This window comes from Chelonia mydas, chromosome 9 (genome assembly GCF_015237465.2).
Source record: "Chelonia mydas isolate rCheMyd1 chromosome 9, rCheMyd1.pri.v2, whole genome shotgun sequence".
Taxonomy (NCBI): Eukaryota; Metazoa; Chordata; order Testudines; family Cheloniidae; genus Chelonia; species Chelonia mydas.
The window spans coordinates 11,028,300-11,046,630 of NC_057855.1; the positions used below are offsets into that span (position 1 = coordinate 11,028,300).

Genomic DNA, 18,331 nt, shown 5'->3' on the forward strand with positions numbered 1-18,331 from the left:
GCCCTAGACCTGATCCAGATCCCCATATACTGCTTCACTTTCTGTCCTGCACCTACTTTGCTTGGCCTTTGTTACCGGCACCCCTGCAAGCCAAATTGCACCGATATTAGAGCAAGTCATGTGGAGTCTTTTCCTCCTGGATAGGATTTCCATGCTGATCCCAAACCTCTGTGCACCCAGAGATAGCATGAAGCATAGAAACCAATGGTGAGCCATTATCTCGACCTCTTGCGCACTGATTTGCACTACAAAAATTAATATAATTGGTGCTTTTATGGTCTACCTGCCAGCAATTTTTACTGAGATCTCTAATCACTCCCACGAAGCCAAACACCTTCCACCCAGCCAGTAGGTGGTGGCCTCAAACTGCCCAGATCCATTATGCTACGAATCAGATTTTCGGTGGCTATTGTTAATAGTACCCATGATATTTGCAAGTGGGGCCTATAGTAATTTTTTGCTATGCACAACAGTGTTACATTGTCACACCTTTACAAATAGGATGTGTTACATGTCCTTGTGATATAATATCTTTCATACAGAATATTTTTAGTAACAAATGAACAAGTAGTAGATAACGGGCTATAAAATAGGCTTTAGTGGATTCTCTCTCTTGAAACAGAGATTTGACATCTGAGAGATTATCCTCTATCTCAACAAGAAATTATGGGCTTGAAAATACAGGAATTAATGAATGAAATTCTATGGCTTCTGTTGTGCAGGAGGCCAGACTTGATTGTCATAATGGTGCCTTCTGTCCTTCACATCTTTGTGTCTATAAATCCTCATGCTTCAGGCATAAGATCATCCCTATATGAGGGGAGTAGAAACAAGTTTCCCTATGGGCAGGTTATTCCTTAGTTATCCACTATAGGGTTTCTTCCACCTCTCCCTGAAGCATCTGATACTGACTTGTCAGATACAGCTGTAGATAGAGGTCTGGTCTAATACACAATGGCAATTCTTATGGATAAATCTGCATTCCTTTGGCCCCGTGTTGAAAACAATGATGGCTGTAGGCATTTAAGTATCTTACTCATGACATTTAATGGTTTTTTGTCTTTCTTGACAATCAAGAGAAAGTTTATTGGGGTAACATTTTCAAGAATGCCCAAGTCACATTTACAAAACAGATTTGAGATGTAGGCTTCAAAATCATCTTGAAACTCTTGAAAATGTCCCACCTTGCACACTGCATGGAGCAGCAGACTTGGGGAGCCGGTAGGACATTTCTATTGCTAAGATCCATGATTAGTCTCATTCTTTTCTGATTTTGTTTAGTTTTCTGGGCTATTTTATCAGCTATTCTCAATTGTGCTCACAAGTCAGCTGTGCTCTTATGTGGCTGTTACACAATCTTGCATTTGGCTCTGGTTCATCTTCACTTCTCTCTTCTGGCTTTCATAGTTGAACTCTTCCTTTATCTCCCATTGTTCATGATGCCATATGGCTCCTATTGTTCTTGCAGCTTGAAGTTAAAATAGTGACAATTATTTTTCAATGCAGAGATATGCTCCAACTTCTCCGATCAGATACTATTTTTGAGTAGTATTATTAGTTCTCTGTTTTATCCTTGTATTTAGCACATGGTAGAGGCAAGATCTTTCCACTATTGACATTCACCCTTCTAAAAGTCTTTTCTCATGATTGTACATGGCAGTTTTGTTCTCATCAACAACTACCTTTCTCCTGAATTACATACTAAACTCCCTTCAACTTTACATGCACAAACCCCTCTCATGAGTTTGCTTTTAGAAAGCACCACCACATCTTTATACTGTTTGGGGAACAAACACAGGATCCCTATAGGCCCCAAATTCCTAAAACTTAGGGTCCCTAAAACCCTGTATCACAAAGAAAACCCTGAAGGAAAATGGGGAAAATAATAATGAAGCCCCATTAGTTGAATGCACACAAACCCAAACAGAACCAACTGGCTTTGATTTTAACTAGAGTTTTAGCACCAAACTTCAGATTGGAATTGGGTGCTCATACACTAGCGATGAGGATGGTACCAGACCAATACAGGAACAGAATGTCCTCAAAGCTCCCCATGTATTCATATCTGGACCTTTGATTAGGCCCATAATGGGTTCCTCCGATGAAGTGAGCTGTAGCTCACGAAAGCTTATGCTCAAATAAATTTGTTAGTCTCTAAGGTGCCACAAGTACTCCTTTTCTTTTTGCAAATACAGACTAACACGGCTGCTACTCTGAAACCTGTCATAATAGGTTCACTTACCCAGTCCAGTGTCAGTTCTTCCGTGTCTCAATTCTCCTTTTCTCTGTAGCTCAGTTTCCCAGCAGAGGTCAGCATTCTCTTGACCAATGGTATGCATGGCAAGGCACCCTCCTTCACCGCCTCAGCTTCAGCGTTTCTCCCTCTGGTGGTGAGTAAATCAGTCCTACTCCAGAGGGTTTTAATTCTGCACTCTGGTTTATTTTTCACTGGGCCGCAGAGTAGGCCCAAGTAGTTCTCTTAAGACACACAAAAACCAAACTCATAACACAAAAATTAATACCTCTCCCTGCCCCCCCTCCAGGGTTTTGCCTTATTACACTGGCTTCTGGCTGCCAGTTCTTCCACAAACAGCAGTTAACTGCGTTGTTTCCCTTATACAGAGGAGAGCAGCCTTCTACCCAGGAGAAGCCTTTTCTCCCTCCTGCAGCTTATTTCTCATCCCTCTTTTTTCTCTCTCACCAGAAGAGAGTTTTATAAAGGACATCAGTGGCCCTTAATTGGACTCAGATGTCCCTAGTTAACCTGAGGTAAACTCTTTTCAGTTCATTGAGTAAAGGGCCTTTACCATTCTAGGGCTGATATATCTGCCTTCCCCCACTCTCTCATAACTGTCAGCTCCGACTTTGTCACATCAGCCCATTTGAGACTTTAGCAAGTTGGGTGACTCGACCCTGTCAGCCAAGCAAGAATCCTCCTCTCCCTGCGCAAAATCAGAAACAAAACATAAACAAGGAAGTCCCATCCATTCAACCCCAGGCTCAATAGCCCTTACCCCTTTGTGGGGAGGTCTCTATATTACTATTACAGGCACCAGCCCCGTGACCTCTAAGTTACAGGCAGCAGCCTGCTCTAAACCTCAGTCCACTTGCTCCCAAAGATCACCTCTTAAAGTGCCTATTGTTGGTCAGGTCTTCTCTGGCTCCTCAGCACAGAAATACCCCACCCCCTTGGGTTCTTCTGTAGCCCATGGATAGGCCTCCTCTCTGGCCCTCTCTGCCCTCCTTTCCTTGTGCCTGGAAAACCTCCCATCACTCCTGCCAACTCTCCCCAGTACTCAGAACAGGCTGCCTCATATTTCCCAACAGGCTTAGCTCCCACTCACTTGCTCCCTCAGTGTCACAATCAACAGAACTGAGGAGAATCAGGGGAAGGTCAGAACTGGGATACGAATCCCTTAAAGGCCCAGCTCACTCTGTAATAAGGCCCATCTCTAAAGGAAACACAAAATTATTCAAGAACTGTGTTTAAGAAAGCAGCTGAACAACCCAGCTCTCACACAGCTAGAGCCATCAAAACCTGTATTAAAGGGCCACTCCTGCAAGGAGCTGAGTGCTTCCTGGGAGGCTACTGCGTGCCCACAACTTCAGTGAGAGCTGAGATTCCCTCAACAAGAACTAGGACAGAGCACTTACAAGCAGTGACAGAAAAAGAATAATAAAAAACTTCTTGCTCTGGAATGCAGGAAGCGGTGTAATGAAAAGCCTGCTTTCCTCAAGGAATGTGGTATCACAGACCCTCAATGCTCATCCATACCAATCTATGATCCGTTCCTTCCTCCTTTCTATTTTCTTACTCCCTGCTCATTCACTCAGTTTTGCTCTCTCATGTTGCTCCTCGTTGGAGGGCTCTCTTGGCTCCAGCGACTGCAGACTACTTGTTGAGACACTTTTATTGATGCCACAAATTATTTCTGGATTCTTGTGATTATCAATTGTTTAGAGTAAGGCCACAGTCTGGATGTACTTTGCAAGGAACAAAGCAACTCCTTATTAGCAGAATAAAGTCTGGGTGTGAGGTAGTACATAAGAAAAAGTCAAAGGGGGTACAGTAAATTTGTGCACCATTATATGAGTGCCATAACTTTAAAAGTTGCATTTAGAACATCTACAGAAAAACCCAGCAAGTCTATCTACTGTCTTTCATCCTTTCAATTTCTTCACATGTTATGAAGTCTCTGTACCAAAGAGCATCAAAGAGTCTTGGGAAATGCAGGTGGCTTATGAAATTTAATAAGGTACATTTGCCTATAAACAACACGCCAAAGCCTTGTCACAAAAATGTAATTACTTTCAGTGCCAATCATTCTTTCCTTCCCTTCTTTCCCCTTTGTCTCTACCATTTCAAGTCTATATCCTTTCAGAGATGACTTTCCTCTATGCATAGAGTGAACTATGTCACCACGCTTTGAAGACAAAGATATGATGTGCCAGGTGGATGTGGCGGAATATAAAACGTGCACCGCTATCAATATCGGATGAATAAAAGCATACACGTGGAGATCACTAGAAGTCAGTAAGATAGATTAGATGTTATCAACAGAGCAGATAGTCATTCAGACTAGAACAGACAGTATAATATTTTTCTAAAAAGAAGTGCAATAAACAGCAAAGAGATTAGAGTGACACACACTGAAGCCTCTCAGAGGGGTATCTATAAATCCCAGTGCCTCCTGGGGCTATTTCTGGGTTGGTGCTCAGAGCTATGCCTAAAGGCACAATCTAACCCTTAGTATAATGAAAAATTATTCAGATGCCCTGATCTGCTCAGTACAACATTAGGGTCTGATAGAGCAAGTACTTACTACTTAATGTTTACTACCATGAGTAGAACATGAGTTTTAATCGGGCTACTCACACTAGTAATACTACACTTGTTCAGTGTCAGCAGAATCAGGTCCATCAGCTATGGGAAATATTTACAGCAACATCTGAAAACCTCAAAATGAGATGGTTTTGCATTTCATCTTAAAGTCACAAAATTGTTCAGTTTCATGAAAAGCCTTTGTGATTTCTTCATGTAGGGGAGAGAAGAGGTAGGCAAAATGGTTCTGTTTTCAAGATAAAAGTTCAAAATTTCATTTGGAGGAAGATCAATTTTCCCTTAAAAAACATACATTTGAAATTTCCCTGGTTTGATGCAAGACTGACCCATTGATAATTTCATACAAGTCTCATCTCCTGGGTTATGAAATATCATGAAACGCAATTACAAATGAGAGTTGGTTAAAAGACAGGGAAAATAAAATTCATGGAAATTTCACTGAAATTTTGAAAAATCAAACAATTTCAACACAGGGCAAGAAGCAAGTAACAAACATCTCATTCAAATTTCCCACCAATCCATATTTTTCGTCTTCAGTACATAAAATTCTGATGAAGACTCTCATTGAAAAGAAATGACAACTTAACATTTCTTGACCAGCTTTACATCTATTACAAAATGTTTTCCCATTTTATTTTTGGGCAAAATTCTCATCAGTTTTTGCCCCTCCCTTGTACAGAAATTTCTGCAATATCTTTGGTCAAAGATAGGGAAGTTTTCCAGCAGGGTCACGTTCACTCCAGAGAAGCAGCACAAGGCCTAATGCACCACTTCCATCCCCCTAAAACTCATTCATTTTGCCCAGTTTCCAGACGGCTCTTTGATTTGTTAGTGTTTACATTTTTCTCCCTCTTTTTTTCTAAGAGCCTCTAAGTCTTGCAGAAGCTTATGTGTTTGCACTGTACTTCTCAATTTATTTTACTAGTTTTGTAACACTTTCAACAATTCCTTTCCTTTAGGAGTTCTAACTGTAAAGCCAAATTATGAATTATTAATTACAGCTTTTGTTAAGTACCTCTGCCCTCTCCGTTTATATTTTTGCACCATGGCTTCTCACTATTATTGTGATCATTTATTATTTATCTAGTGCCATGGGTTTTCATGGTTCTTTACAGACCAGCAAATATGGCAAGTCCCTGCCCAGAGGAGCTTGCAATTTATGGTCAAAAGGACGTGGGTTTTTCTGATTTTTATGAAACCTTCATGAATGTTACATTACAGAATAGCGCCTGGGAATGTTGATAGAGCATCCAGTTCCACTACTGACCAACGAGGTCACAGAATACATTAAAGTCCCATTCGCTACTGCGAGAGTTCTAAATCCACTTCTTCGCCCAATTTCCCTGTGCAGCTTAGCACATTCCATTACTGGCACATGAGTGGGGTGGTGCGGAGGTTATTTTTTGCTACACAGTTGTGAAGTATTTGTAAGTTTCGGCGCTGAACTGCCCTTATTATAACTGCTCAGTGAAATATGAATAGATAAAGTGCATGAAGAGCAAATCAATCACAAGGCTGAGATGCTGAACACCAATGTCTTACTAACCTTTTCTGTTCTTTTAAGGTGAAATTCACCTCTGTGTAGAGGAGCTGCATTAGACCTGCGCACCACTCAGAAAAGGGCTTATATGAGATTTAAGAAGTGCATGGACCCTTTTCAGGAGCATGAATTTCTCCCGTAGATTTGTATTCTTTTTTTAAACAAATGTCATGCCTATGCAAGGTGACAGATTGACAGCCCTCTGCTAATGGAAAGGCATGATAGCAGCAGTGCAAGTTCCTTCCACGCTGCCAGACTTATGTACCTCATCCCTGGTGTCACAGATAGAGCTCCCCCTCTTGGCCACGCAGACTGCTGGAAGGACCCTACCACTGAATCCCTTGTGCTTTTAACCTCCAGAGGCCAGGCACTGCCCCTGACTTGGACTCTGTAGGTATGCTCTTAGGGTGCAGATCCTCTCTCTAGCACACCTTTCTGAGAGCTGTCATCCTTAATAATGCGTTGGAGGGGTTTTAGTTGGGGGCTGAAGGTGACAGCTAGTGGCGTTCTGTTATTTTCTTTGTTAGGCCTGCCCTGTAGAAGGTGACTTCTGGCTCTATCAGTCTGTTTCTTCACTTCCGCAGGTGGGTACTGTAGTTGTAAGAATGCTTGATAGAGATCTTGTAGGTGTTTGTCTCTGTCTGAGGGGTTGGAGCAAATGCGGTTGTATCGCAGAGCTTGGCTGTAGACAATGGATCGTGTGGTGTGGTCAGGGTTAAAGCTGGAGGCATGTAGGTAGGAATAGCGGTCAGTAGGTTTCCGGTATAGGGTGGTGTTTATGTGACCATTGTTTATTAGCACTGTAGTGTCCAGGAAGTGGATCTCTTGTGTGGACTGGACCAGGCTGAGGTTGATGGTGCGATGGAAATTGTTGAAATCATGGTGGAATTCCTCAAGGGCTTCTTTTCCATGCGTCCTGATGATGATGATGTCATCAATATAGCGCAAGTAGAGTAGGGGCGTTAGGGGACGAGAGCTGAGGAAGCGTTGTTCTAAGTCAGCCATAAAAATGTTGGCATACTGCGGGGCCATGCAGGTACCCATAGCAGTGCCGCTGATTTGAAGGTATACATTGTCCCCAAATGTAAAATAGTTATGGGTGAGGACAAAGTCACAAAGTTCAGCCACCAGGTTAGCCGTGACATTATCGGGGATAGTGTTCTTGACGGCTTGTAGTCCATCTTTGTGTGGAATGTTGGTGTAGAGGGCTTCTACATCCATAGTGGCCAGGATGGTGTTATCAGGAAGATCACCGATGGATTGTAATTTCCTCAGGAAGTCAGTGGTGTCTCGAAGGTAGCTGGGAGTGCTGGTAGCGTAGGGCCTGAGGAGGGAGTCTACATAGCCAGACAATCCTGCTGTCAGGGTGCCAATGCCTGAGATGATGGGGCGCCCAGGATTTCCAGGTTTATGGATCTTGGGTAGTAGATAGAATATCCCAGGTCGGGGTTCCAGGGGTGTGTCTGTGCAGATTTGATCTTGTGCTTTTTCAGGGAGTTTCTTGAGCAAATGCTGTAGTTTCTTTTGGTAACTCTCAGTGGGATCAGAGGGTAATGGCTTGTAGAAAGTGGTGTTGGAGAGCTGCCGAGCAGCCTCTTGTTCATATTCCGACCTATTCATGATGACAACAGCACCTCCTTTGTCAGCCATTTTGATTATGATGTCAGAGTTGTTTCTGAGGCTGTGGATGGCACTGTGTTCTGCACGGCTGAGGTTGTGGGGCAAGTGATGCTGCTTTTCCACAATTTCAGCCCGTGCACGTCAGCGGACGCACTCTATGTAGAAGTCTAGTCTGCTGTCTCGACCTTCAGGAGAAGTCCACCTAGAATCCTTTTTTTTGTAGTGTTGGTAGGGAGGTCTCTGTGGATTAGTATGTTGTTCAGAGGTGTGTTGGAAATATTCCTTGAGTCAGAGACGTCGAAAATAGGATTCTAGGTCACCACAGAACTGTATCATGTTCGTGGGCGTGGAGGGGCAGAAGGAGAGGCCCCGAGATAGGACAGCTGCTTCTGCTGGGCTAAGAGTATAGTTGGATAGGTTAACAATATTGCTGGGTGGGTTGAGGGAACCATTGCTGTGGCCCCTTGTGGCATGTAGTAGTTTAGAAAGTTTAGCGTCCTTTTTCTTTTGTAGAGAAGCAAAGTGTGTGTTGTAAATGGCTTGTCTAGTTTTAGTAAAGTCCAGCCACGAGGAAGTTTGTGTGGAAGGTTGGTTTTTTATGAGAGTATCCATTTTTGAGAGCTCATTCTTTATCTTTCCCTGTTTGCTGTAGAGGATGTTGATCAGGTGGTTCCGCAGTTTCTTTGAGTGCGTGCGGCACAAGCTGTCAGCATAGTCTGTGTGGTATGTAGATTGTAATGGATTTTTTACCTTCAGTCCTTTTGGTACGATGTCCATCTGTTTGCATTTGGAAAGGAAGATGATGTCTGTCTGTATCTGTACAAGTTTTTTCATGCAGTTGATAGATTTCCACTCCATACGGCTAAATGCAGTGCCTTGCATAATGACAGGTTTCAGAGTAACAGCCATGTTAGTCTGTATTCGCAAAAAGAAAAGGAGTACTTGTGGCACCTTAGAGACTAACCAATTTATTTGAGCATAAGCTTTCGTGAGCTACAGCTCACTTCATCGGATGCATACTGTGGAAAGTATAGAAGATCTTTTTATACACACAAAGCATGAAAAAATGGGTGTTTACCACTACAAAAGGTTTTTTCTCCCCCCACCCCACTCTCCTGCTGGTAATAGCTTATCTAAAGTGATCACTCTCCTTACAATGTGTATGATAATCAAGTTGGGCCATTTCCAGCACAAATCCAGGTTTTCCCACACACACACACACACACACACAAACCCACTCTCCTGTTGGTAATAGTGCAATAGAAAAGGCAAAGTGCTTCACAATCAAAATGGAGTTCGTAGCTTGATAAAAATACACACAGAGAGGTTATACTCTTACATCAAATTCATGTTATACAGTTGGATTCCCCAAGTCATCACACCTGGCTTGGAGAAACCAAAACTTGGGGGCGGGGGTGAGAGCAGAACCTATTCTTCATGTCCATTCAATGCTTGGAGTATCTCCTGAGACTGCCAACATGGGTGCCAACCTGAGTATTGTTCATTGACACATGAATAAAGTGCCTGAAAAGGAAATCAGTTATGTGGCTAAGATGCAGAACACCCCTGTTGAAGTTTAACTTCTTTTCTTTTAACAAGAAAAATCAAACTTGGATTATTGCTGTGCACATTGTAAGATGAGCTGTTGCCAGCAGGAGAATGAGTTTGTGTGTGTGGTTTTTGGAGGGGGGGGTGTTGGGGGGGGGGGTGAGAAAACCTGGATTAGTGCTGGAGGTGACCCACCTTGATTATCATGCGCATTATAAAGAGGGGTTTCAAAGGGGGATGGGCTGTTGCCAGCAGGAGAGTGAGTTTGTATGTGTGTGGGGGGGGGGGGGGAAGGGTGAGAAAACCTGGACTTGTGCTGGAAATGGCTCTACTTGATGATCACTTTAGATAAGCTGTTGCCAGCGGGGGAGTGGGGTGGGAGGAAGTTTTGTTTCATGGTCTCTGTGTGTATATGATGTCTTCTGCAGTTTCCACGATATGCTATGCATCCGATGAAGTGAGCTGTAGCTCACGAAAGCTCATGCTCAAATAAACTGGTTAGTCTCTAAGGTGCCACAAGTACTCCTTTTCTTTTTACTGCTTGTAGAGACGCATCACTCATTTTACACTGGCTAATGAATAGCTCAGCCTCTGATAACTTTCTTCACTAGCAATTTGGGCTGCAGTCAAAGAGGCAGACATTGAGGTGAAAGATTCTGCATCCCATTGCCAAAATCTTGATCTATCCTGTCCTTTGTGGAGGCTTTTCAGACTTTTTAAACAAAGACTGAGTCATTCTTGTAGCCTACCATGAATATCATATTAGATGGATAACGTGCACAAACATGTCAATAATTGCACATTGCTTTGAGCCTGAGAACAGTGAAAACAACTGAATGGGTTGTTCTATAAAGCATCATACATTTGGAATATTTTCATATTTAAGCAGAGTTGGGCCCAACCTGCACATTCAAATCCTGATTGAGAGTGTCACGATTTCCGCGTTTTATGGATCTCGGGTATTTGGTTAGGCTCTTTATAAATATAGGAGTGATTTGCCTAATTCTGATCAGGAGTCACATTTGAATATTAACCACCACCCCTTCTAACAACATCCAGATTAGTACCGTCTCTTCATTTAGGCCCTGATTCCGCAAAGCACTTAAACACATGCTTAATTTTCAGCATGCAAGTAACTCCCTTGATTTCAGTGGGGCTAGTCAGCTGCTTAACGGTACATACATGCTTAGGTGCTCTGCTCAGTTGAGGCCCATGGGTTGTTGTCGTTTGAGAGATAAATATTTGAGAATCAGGATTTTGTTTGGTACAGGAGGTATGATCAGTATACAAGGATTGAAATATATCACCATACTCCTGTAGGTTTCACAGCATCCATTTCTTACCACTCAAGGACAAGTGGGCTGATTACCAGCTCCTTCCTTTTGTCGTGGTAGGAGGCTTCAAATGTTTCTTTCAGAGTTTTGATAAAAAAACAATTATTATTTTGTTGTAGTTTTGTAAAATAGTGAATCCTTACAGTCCTCACTGAATTAGGCAAGAAAGCAATTACTGAAGATTACTGGCTCCATCTGGTTTTTTTAGGTTTCATGATCAGGCTGGGTGTGCATTCAGATTTAATTCCCTGAGAAACTCAATCAAACTCCTATTGTACTCTAAGGTCATTGAATAAAGCAAAAAGATACACTATGACAATCCCTGTGGAACTCCTTAAGCATCAACTTTCCGCCCCTTAATTTAGCAAATTCTATTACGTGATTTTTCTATGAGCAATTAACATTTTTAAAAAATGTGGCATGCATTGCTTGCAAGAAATAGGACCATTTTTAACTCTATCTTTCCGCTTACCTGCAGAAGTACATAGGACTAGATTTATGGCCTTTTGTGGTCTTCCACCATAACCACTTACCTAGGAAAATGAACGTTACCAAATCTATGGGGAATTACTGGATGCTGCGTTTCTCTGATTTTCCCAGTCATCTCCATGCTTTTTTTCTATGCTACTTCTTACGCATTGAAAGGCCAGTAAGGATCAACTACCATCAGACTTAAACTCTTCAGTCAAATCCTTCCTTAAGGCTCACTTCTTCCATGATGCTCATAAAAAGTGAATCAACCACAATCATTATTATAATAAACACACACCCCATTTGTAACTGAATCACTAAGATGTGCTCATGCCTAAACCGAGTAACTATGCAATCTTGTTATAACCCTCAGTGTCTCTCAGTCCATCCTCTCCCTATTGTTTGTTACCCCCTCTTATCATGCCATGTCTAAGATTAAATTAGAATCTCTTTGCAGTAGAGACCATGTATGTCCATTTGTACTGTAAATTGCCCACCACACTAGCATATGCTATAAAAATAATAAATAAGAATTAGAACTCTACCTACAATGGAAATTTTAGTGTGGTACCAATATGGGCCACATTCTGGGTCCCTTTACTTTTTGCTTCCCCAAACAGGTGCAAGGAAAGACTGTAGAAATACTGGGTTTTGCATCCATAGGAACATAGGGATTGCCATACTGCATCAGACCTGTGGTCCATCTAGTCTGGTATCCTGTCTCAGACAATTGCCAGCACCAGAAACTTCCAAGGAAGGTGCAAGACACTTTGTATTGGGAATGTTTTATCTCCCCACATTGGGCTTCTGTGTAATGCCTTAATATTAGAGAATGGCTTAAGCCCTGAAGCATGACTTTTAATATCTCTTTCAAAGCTTTTCTTAGCATAAATTATTATGACCCTGATATTCTTGTTACCCATATAAATGTCTCATCCTATTCATTTGTGGCCTCAGTTACATCCTGGGGCAATGAGTTCCACAGTCTAATTACCTGTTGCATGAAAGTATTTATTTTTATAATTTTTGAATTTGCTATCTTTTAATTTCATTGCATGTCCCCTTGTTCTTGTGCTATGAGACAGAGAGAGCAGAAGCAAGAAACTCCCAGTCTACATACTGCAGACCATTTGTTATTTTACAAACTTTTATCATACCCCTTTTTCATCTCCTTTCGAAAGTAAACAATCCAATCTTTTCATATGAGAGTTTTTTTCCAGACTCTTAATCATTTTCCCACCCTTTTCTGAATCCCATCTAATTTTGCAGTACCCTTTTTTGCAACGGGCTGCCCAATACCGCACAGTATTCTAGGTGAGGCCACAACATTGTTTTATAGAAGAGCATTACAATATTTTCCTTATTAGTCTCCCTCCCATTCCTTACACAGCCCAGCATCTTGTTTATTTGTTGGACTGCAGCTGCACATTGAGGCAAGGTCACTGCCGACACAAGCAGGGTAGTGTCGACATGCAAAAGCAATTTAATTACTGTGGTGGCTGTACATCGACATCATTTAGCTTGACTTAATTTTGCAGTGTAGACTTGCCCTAAGCTGGAGTTTGGCCTGGACACTAGAGCTAACATCCCTGTAATGCAAGAGGAGAAAGATGCAGGTGCAATAGGTATTTTGAGCCCTGTCAGCTTCTTACTTCACAGTTTTTATAGAGTGGTAACACAATCTGTTACCATGAAAAGAATCACAAAGTCTTAATTGAACATATTAAGGGTTCCACAAGCATAACCAGAGCAAAGATTTCTGTATTGTAGAGAGTGGAAATGTTTTTTTATGACTCCTTAACAAAAACACTGAGAAATGAAGTTTTGTTTGAATGGGTTTTCAAGTGCAGGTTTGCATGAGTTGGAAAGAACAATGCCTGAGCAGTAATGTGCTTGCTATTATTTATGAAGAGACTCCAAGTCTAAGGCAGAAGCATCCCAGCACCAGCTGTTGGGAGAATGGGCTTGCAGCAGCAAATAGGAATGCTGTACCTTCTCTGCCCCAGGGAATAGATCAGAGATGGGCAAACTACAGCCTGCGGGACCGTTCTGCCCAGTCCTTGAGCTCCTGGCCGGGGAGGCTAGCCCCCATGTACTGCTCTAACCAAAACTCCCACACCCATCATGCATTGCACTCTTCTCCTCTCCCTTGTTACCTCTGTCCTCATCTTCACCTTTCCCCTCTTCCCTGTGCCACTCCATGGGTGCATCTGCCACAAATGATGTCTTCATCACTAATACTTTCCATGTATTATTTCCCCTCAGAGGAATTGTAGCGTTATGTCTTAATCATAGTGCCTCAAGCTGTGCCAGTCTTCTTTCACACTGTTTAGTAAAGACTTTTCCATTTCTAACTGCTTGGACCATATGTTGTTTGTCTTTACCTTAAAATTTCCAAAATCACAGTGGGTGAAATTCACCTCAGCCCAAGGCCTACTCACCACTTTAAGCCCTCCAAATAAGGCTTAAATGAGTTTTAGTAGTGAATAGCTCTCTGCAAAGGGATTAATTTCCTATAATGAGGCAGAGGTATTCGCTAGGGATCAGATCCTGAGCTAGGGTAAATTGTCATCGCTCCATTTATTTAAATGGGGTGATGACAATTTACACCATCTGAAGATCTGCCCTGGGTATTCACAATTGTTGTTGTGCGTTGCTGTAGCCGTAAAATGTTACGCTGTCTATCAAAAATACTTATTGGAAGATGACTTGTTTGTGCTTAGAACCCTTTGCCTTTTTAGCCTTTCAACTATATATGCTTCCATTTGTAAATATTCCTCCTTTCTAATAATGACTGCTTTGCAAGCTTCTGAATCAGGAGTCCACCAGTAACCATATCCTGCTATTGTGGGGAACTTTCCTGGCTTATACACTACCCCATGAAATGGGCTAATGAAAGGATCTGAGTCCTCGCTCCCACTTCCTTTACCCAGAGGCCTGCCTGAACTTGAGGGCTCCCCTTCCACTATCCTGTGTGGCAGAGTCCTCGTAACCCCAACAAGGCTGGGCCCAGGATTCCTGGGGAGCTCGATCCCCAACCTTGTTGTGGTCACTTTGGGCAGGGGCTAGGGTGTCCCCACTCCGGGCTGCTCTCTCGGCACTGGATGCTTCCCATACCCACTGATCATGACATACAGTTCAAAGCAAATACAATTTATTAAACAGCAATCAATTTAAAAAATAAGGAAAAAATGGGAAAGGCTAAAGGAAAACCCGTCACTCCTCTCTGTGGTACGGGGACACCACAAACAGTATCTCTGGAATGTTAGGGAAGTTCAGTCTGTTCCTCACAAGTCCCAGGCCCTGGCTGTGCTGCAGGGATGCTGCGGGTTGGACACTTGCTCTGGTGGTGGCCACACTCCCTGAGGGTCTAGGTGCCAGGACGCTTCTTCCCAGTGTCGCCCCCACCCCATCGGGGTTACGATCCCCCTCTAAATCTGGCTGCCTGGCATCTTGGCTGCGGGGGGGGAGGGGTGTGTCTCCCTGTGCTGGGCCCGCTGCCCAGGGTCCCCCTCGCTCTCCCCAGCTGCTCACCGCACCCGTCTCCGGACTGCTCCAGCCCCAACTCCACTCTGCCCCAGCTCCAGCTCCGCTCTGTCTCTGTGCTGCTGCTGCTCTGCCTCCCGCTCCCTGGGCTGCTTCTCTGGCCTCTCTGGCTCTGGTTGCTGCAGCTCTGCTCCCAGGACAGGTCTGCTCTCTGGGCCGCTTCTGTGACTCTGCTCCCAGCACTGACCTGACTCCTCGGCTGCTTTTCTGGCCCCTCTGGCTGGCACAGCTCTGCTCCCCAGCTCAGCTCCGGCCCCTGCTTTCTCCTTAGCTCAGCCCCACTCTATCTGACAAAGGCAAGTCCAGCTCACACAGAGGACTGGATCCCCCTGGCCTCTTGACTCCCTGATTAGCCTGCCTGCACTGTCAATCAGGCTGACCTGGAGCATTGGCCTCTCCCCATTGTTCCTGGGGACTGTCAGTCTCAGGGTCCTGATTTCCCATCGACTCGTCCCCTTTTTTTTGGTACTGGGAGCTAGCCAACCAAAACACCCGCACTGAGTTTTAGTAAGGGGACAACAGTCCCCTTACACATAGCCAGATGATATGTCAAACAATAATGATCACTAGCAATTAACAACATCCCTATGACATAGGCAACTAAACTCCCGTTTTACAGTTGGGGAAACTGAAACAGAGAGATTGAGTCACTTGATCAAAGCTATACAGGATCAGTGTTAGAGACGAGATTAGAACCCAGGCATTCCTCGCTATATAACACTTCTCTGTGAGACTGTTTTTTTCTTTCTGAAAATGACAGAAAGGGTCAACATTTCACTTTAAAAAGTGCATAGAAAATGAACAGTGAAAACTGAAACAGAGGAGTTGTTAGTAACAAGGTCATCTGAAGAGTTTTCTTTTAAAGGTTTGCTCTGATGCCTTATTTGCCCTCAACAACGCAGACAGCACAGAATCACTTTCAAACAGGCTGCTTGAAATAATGAGCAGGTTTTTTAGAGATTGTGTGGGAGACTTTCAATAGCACCTGAGATACTTACGACCAGCTTTCAATGGCGTTCAGGCCCCTTACGTTCATTGAAATTGGTGGGTGTTAGATGCCAAATACCTCTGAAAATCTGGCACTCAGAAGCACAAGTCCATAGCTTTCCATAGGACTTGGACTCCTAAATTCCTTAGGTGCCTTTGGAAATCTCCCCCTCTGAATCTCTCTGTCTATTGGTGATGGTGGCAGAGGTCATAAAGCTTGCCCAAAGCCAAAACTTAATGCTTTCTTCAGCTCTTTTTAAGTATGAAGGTCTTTCATTTTCATATGTAAATGAAGTAAGTCCTAAAAGGAGCCTTGTAACACCTGAAACACTGAAATAAGCCAGGGGTGAGCTTTCAAATCATTAATCTATCAAAAGACAGATTTCACAGCCCTACTGAGCACTTTAATCATTTGTTTCAGAGCTGTCAAAAACTGAGACATTTCCAACACACAGAAAGGATAATAAGTTACACTTATGCCTCTCTTAATGTGTTAAAAAAATAAGATGACTATTGATAATCCAACCCACTTGGTGAAAAATCCTTAGGAACCAGGGAAAACTTCACAGACATCGCTGTATGCAAAAGCCTGCACAGCTGCCATCTCTGTTGCAATTAACATATCCCAAGACTTCAGAATAGCTATTTTGTTGATGTCTGACGAATAGCCAAGCGATAGAGCATTCTTCCATATACTGTATGTAGGATAAATGAGTGGCTCTGAAATAAATATAGTCACTTAAGGGGCACCACTGTAGCCATAAAACCATGAGCTGAATGGCAGAAGAGACAGAAGATGAGATTCAACCATATGTTTACTTTGAGGTAATCTATTCTGGCATATTTAGCCTGTGCTATGATTCACTGAGGTGAAATTCACCGCTGTGCAGAGGGCTAACCCCAGTCTAATACACCGTTAAGTCCCACTTTAGTCCAATTTTAGGACTTAAGTTGTGGCTAGGCCTTTTTGCACATGAGCAAATTTCACCCCTAAAGGTAATTCCTGATCTGGCTCTGTACAGGTGAGCTGTAGAAATGAAATTCATCCCCTTCAAACCTTGGTTCAGTACAGAGCTACCACACAATCCTCCACTGGCCACACAGGCTGCTGTTCCAATCTGGAATAGCAGCCACAGCCCTTCTGCACTACTTGTGGGGGTGCTGGAGCTACTGGAACCATAGAAATGGGATCCCGTTGTTCTTCCCTTGGTTGGCCTCCATCTAAGTCATCCACACCAGCTTATGTGAGGATGGCATAGAGGTCCTTTCCATGGTGAATATGGGGTGTCCATGTACTCCTGTGTGGTTGCTTCACTGATGGCTCCCTGTCCAGCTTCAATGCAGAATTAAATAGTGCAGAGGTCCTGGTGCTGGATCTCCACACCCCAGTGCTATACTGTATTTCACACTATATAAAGGTTACCCAATAAAGGGAGTTAGTCTGGATAAAAACTGAGTCACTCAGGATTTGACCCACTGGTACCTATGCCCCGACTGCACCTCTCAGGATCAGGCAACTGAGTAAGGAGTTTAGGATTTGGCCCATTGACGTGATGGAAGTTGCCAATGCTCAGGATTTTTTTGGATCAAGTCCCAGAACATCTTTCATTACGCTCCTCCCTTTCAAGGATATATATTTTCCTGATATCAATTACCATTGTCTCTGTCCCCAACTCTGTATGACAGGGGCCTTATTACATCCCCAGGTGAGATGCTTTGGGTTGCTTCAGAGCAAAAAGAAAGAAGCCAGCATTAAGAATTTCTCCCACGTAGAATGGAATTGAATATGCACAATGCAGGGTGACCATATGTCCCGTTTTGGCCGGGACAGTCCCTTTTAAGCCCTGTCCCAGCTGTCCTGACTTTTTTGGCAAAAGTGGGCATTTGTTTCATTTGCTCGTCAACTTGCTCAGTTGGCAAGAGTAAATGGGACAAATGCCCACTTTCGTCAAAAAGTGGGGTGCAGAGGAACGTAGGGTGCGGGAAGCGGTGATGCCAGCCCTGCACAGCGGGGGGTGGGGGGGTTGGGGTGGGGGGCAGGCAGGGCTCAAGTGAGCAGTGACACCAGCCCCAGCCTGGGGTGTGTGGGTGAGCAACTCAGGCACAGGATGGAGGAGAGGAGGGGCTTTGGCTAGCCCCACGCTATGTCCCATTTTCCCTTTGGAAATATGGTCACCCGAGCATGATGTAAACTCAGCAATTGAAATACAAACCCCCAGCTCAACACTGAAGGCTCCAAGAGACAGTGGGGACCATTGTAGATACCAGAATTTGGACACAATATCCCAGTAGCAATCACACCAGTGCCAAATACAGAGATGATATAACCTCCCTGCTCCTACTTGATATTCCTATTTATTTATCCAAGGATCACATTAGCTCATTTGGCCACAGCTTCATATTGGGAACTCATGTTCTGCTGATTATGCACCATGAATCCGC

At 43.5% G+C, this 18,331-nt stretch overlaps 1 long non-coding RNA gene across 1 annotated transcript; it reads right to left on the bottom strand.

Annotated features, from left to right (window-relative positions):
• Positions 1 to 950: 950 nt before the first annotated feature.
• Positions 951 to 2,937, bottom strand: LOC122461865. Its single transcript, XR_006284084.1, has 3 exons — positions 2,808 to 2,937; positions 2,243 to 2,478; positions 951 to 1,468 (listed from the first exon to the last, which is right to left on the bottom strand). It is a non-coding gene; the product is annotated as an uncharacterized LOC122461865 (long non-coding RNA).
• Between the last annotated feature and the right edge of the window lie 15,394 nt (positions 2,938 to 18,331).